The sequence below is a fragment of the Brassica napus genome, chromosome C2, assembly GCF_020379485.1.
Source record: "Brassica napus cultivar Da-Ae chromosome C2, Da-Ae, whole genome shotgun sequence".
Classification (NCBI taxonomy): Eukaryota; Viridiplantae; Streptophyta; class Magnoliopsida; order Brassicales; family Brassicaceae; genus Brassica; species Brassica napus.
The window spans coordinates 35,178,464-35,182,614 of record NC_063445.1 but is presented as its reverse complement, the minus strand read 5'-3'; the positions used below and the strand labels follow the sequence as shown (position 1 = coordinate 35,182,614).

The 4,151-nt window shown below is 35.3% G+C and overlaps 1 long non-coding RNA gene across 3 annotated transcripts; it reads left to right on the top strand.

Moving 5' to 3' along the window:
• The first annotated feature begins 984 nt into the window (after window positions 1-984).
• LOC106391349 lies at window positions 985-3,099 on the top strand. 3 transcript variants are annotated; one of them, XR_001278525.3, is made up of 4 exons: window positions 1,265-1,580; window positions 1,680-2,205; window positions 2,481-2,520; window positions 2,601-3,099. It is a non-coding gene; the product is annotated as an uncharacterized LOC106391349 (long non-coding RNA). The 3 variants fall into 3 exon arrangements; XR_007319494.1 differs by having other exon boundaries at window positions 985-1,580; window positions 1,680-1,693; window positions 2,481-3,099; XR_001278523.3 differs by having other exon boundaries at window positions 1,266-1,580; window positions 2,481-3,099.
• The last annotated feature ends 1,052 nt before the right edge of the window (window positions 3,100-4,151 follow it).

Here is a 4,151-nt window from a genome sequence, read left to right as displayed (position 1 = left end):
AAGAGAGAACTCCCCTCTCTCTAGAGAGGAGAGATAGCCCCTATTTACTTTTTGATATGAATAATCCGCATATGAATCAAACATCTGATCGGGGGCACAAAAAAACTAATTAATCTGTAATACCACTAAAATAACCACTAGAGATTGATCCGCGCATCCGCGCGGACATTAGTTCTTACATTTTTATATATTGATATTTGTTTTTCATAATTAGTGTTATATATTTTAGATGTGTCGTAATATAACAAATTATATTCAAAAGACCTGGACCGAATCGTGTAATATGGTTATATTTGGTACAGATATATGAACCCGTTTCAGATATTTGTTATTTAGATATTTTCAGGTTCCTATACATCATAACCGAACTCATCCAGATCTAGAATGACTCAACTCAAAGCCCACACATAAATTTATAATATTCAAACGGAGCCTAATTAAAAAAAACGATACCCGAAAAAAATAATCTGTACCTAAATGGATAGCTAATGTCCGTGCCTAACTGATTTTATAAAATAATAAATAAGACTTTTTCTATGTGTTTGGCTACATTAAGTGAAATAGAAAGACTTTTTAATTTAGTAAAATAATTATATGGAGTGAAAAAATAAGTGACAATAAAAGTAATACATTTTTATTATTCTGATTTAAGTTATTATTTTATTCACAAAACATGTCTTTGAATTATGTTTTTCGTTACGTAAATTTCCACCGATTGAAACTAAAAAAAAAAGTTTTAGTAAAACATACAAAACTGAACGTTTAACCATATGCAAAATCCAGTTATTTTACATTTTTATTGTATAATTGACACAAAGTTAATGTTGAAAACTAATAAATAAAAATCTGAACTATTATTATTAAGGTAATATAATTAAAGATGTGACGTATTGTTAATGTAAATATAATTAATGAAATTGATAAACTGAATGAAATATGAAAATACGATTAATGTAATTACATTAATGAAATTACTAGAATGACACTATGTTTTTTTTATATTCAAATCCATGTTTTAAAAATTTTCATTTATACTGCTATCCATGTTTGCCAATAATTTGTATTTTAATTTTAATAATATAGATATTCATCCAACATATTGTTTACGTGTTCATAAAGTTATTAGCAAAAACGTCAATTATTTATTAATATCAATAAATATCATATGTTCAAGGGAAATTAGAGGCCATATACATATGCCAAAAAATATTAAGTCCATACACATAATAAGATGATGGTTATGATATGTTATATAATGTTATCCAAAGTTTCGAAAATAGACTTACATGCGCGTGAAAGGAGAATTGTATTTTTTTTTTATCTTTACCCTAAAAACTGAAAAGTCAGTACCACTTTTTTTTTGTTTCCATTCGTTGACGAACGCCATTTGGAGAGATCATTGGAAGAAACCGATTAGCTGAAATCGATTGTGAGGCGGAGTTGGCGAAGGAAGAAATCTTAAAGCTTCATCTTTGGGTTCGTGTTACTGGCAGAAATTGATAATCGACGTTAGGTTTACGGAGAACTGTTCAAATTCGCGGCAAAATTTGCAAGGCGGAGTGATCTCCTACCAAACCCAAGTAAATACAGTTTGATTAATGAACATAGTCGGCCTTATCCTCTGTTTTGAACCCATCTCGCTGTGCATTAGCACCACTAACACCGTTTATTGTTTGCAGATCCAGATTTACAGGTATATCGACGGTCGACCAATAAAGAAAATTTGCAAGACTATTTTAAGTTTACAAGCTCAGTTAGGATTTTAGTATTTGCCTCCTTCATCATGGCCCTCTCCATGGTTGTTTCTGTGTTGTTTTCGTTAGTTTCCCCCCCCACATGATTTTCTGGGTTCGTGTTTGTGGAAGCAAGTTATGTATGTTGTAATATGACTATACTATCTGAGCGACTTTGATAGCGACTTTGATAATATAGTCACCATGTTTAGTAGAAATAGCTCACATAGCAAGAATTGATCAAATTATGCTATTTTGTTAAAGTAAAATAGTATACAAGTAGTTGTACCTATATATATTTGATCTTTGTCGAATCTACCCAACATAGGAGCTTTGAGTGAGTTTCGTTTGCTTGCTCATGTTATACTATATGGTTTTGTTTGTAGTATAGTTCCATGCTATGATTGTGGAAGCATGCATGGAGCTATGCAGTTGAACAAAGTTCACTATGTTATGATTGGACTCCATCACCGTTAGTAAACCTTAACACTTTGTTTTATTCATTTATATTGCTACAGAATTTGTACTATTAGTCTGGTATTCTCCTCGCTTCAGTACTAGTACATGTCGGTATTATATTACTTAGCATGTCTTATAGTATGGAATCCTTTATTGCATTCATGTACATGTGTTTTGTTCTTTACTAATTGTGTATGTGAATTATGTAACTCCATTCCACGTTCGAACTAGGTCAAGACTCGTCTATGATGATGTGTGCAATGACTACATACTTTATATATCTTTCAGGCTGCAACTACTAGGAGCCACGATGAAGGCAACTGGCATTGTAGATTTTTCCTTTCCTTCCATATGATAAGGTGCCGTTCTATACTATTATTTATATGGTGTAGTCCTTTTTTTTTGCAGCTTTGCTCTACTGCCTTCATTGTATCACACGTTCATGTACATGGCCGCATTATGATGTATATGTACTTTTCGTGTTACAACTTCGTGCTATGTATATTCATGAAGAGAACTAAAGCTTAAGTTACATAGTACCCATTTGCGAAAGACCATCGTTGTTGCCGCACCATCAACCCCCCTGCTCCTTTACGATTCTATTTTTGTGCAAACCCCATACCAATACCGACGATGTTATGCTGTTGCTGGTGTTGTCACTTGACCTCGTTATGAAAGACTGCCTTACATTACTCTTCATAATGTGTAAAACATGCGTCTTCCTATAATTGCATCCAACTGTGCTTTGTAACTTCAGAGATTGCTTGTATGGTTAATCGCACTTACAACAAAAGATTATACCATTATAAAAATAGTATAGTGGGGCAATGATAGTTTCCAAAACAGGATATGCTCAGCTTAAATCAAAATAAAAAAAATATTTTGTGTTATAGTAGAGATTTGACAATCGGAGTCTATGATATATGTTTTTCCTCTCTTATGTTTCCTTTATTTGTGACTTAAATCATCTAGCTGTGTTTGTTATTGTAATACCCCGTCTTAAAAAAAAAAAAAAAAAAACCTAATTTCGGTTTTATGGAAATTTTTCGGGGAAACCGAAGGCTCGGGAAATTTGTTTCCTCAAGATTAAGGTTAGTCTGGAGTCTATTAAACATATTTAGCTCATCAGAACGGGAGCGGAAAAATATTTGGGATTGATCGCGGGACGGAAATTCACCAGAAGGGCCAAAATCGCGCAAATCGACTGAGAAGCTCGAGGTGGCTTGATCTAAGAGTTCAGGACGTGGTCTCAACCATTAAACCTGCTGAGTGTCAACACAAGAAGGAGTTGTAGACGTGCATGAAGCAGTTTCATGCAGCTCGACACACAGAAGCACGAGGTGTCGCAGTACCTGCGATCTGCGCATGCGAACCGACATGCAGAGGCCCGTGTGTCGCGATGCATGAACTCCAGACATGCTGAAGGGAAAGTGGATGTGGAGGTGTCTTATGGCATGGCCAGGAGGCATGCAACAGGGCATGTGGACGCTCATGTGTTGCCACGCATGCGACCGGAAGCATGTTAGACGACACACATGTGATCGGGTGGCATGTTCTTATTGGCCGGCAACTTCTATATATACCCAGCCACCCTTCACCATTTTTACTCATCTCATTCCATAGAAACCAAAGCAAAACGTGGCTAGAGAGAGAGAGAGAGAAAAAAAGAAGTGATGTGCTTTATACGTATAGACATTTCCAAAGACCGATAAACTGCCGGGAAGTTCCGAAAGACTGTCCAGAAGTGAAAGAAGGTTCTTTCCGAGTTCTGATCAGTCCAGACCAGTCCATTCAAGACATCGACGTTGGATTTTGGGATTTAGCATCACTGTACCAAGACGAAGATTTGAAGGGGAGAAAAAAGGTTTGGTCAACATCCGGAATCAAAGAGTCGAGCCACATCGCTTAATCACTGTGAGTCACGGTTAATTGTTTGTTAACGAATTTTTAATGCAGGTT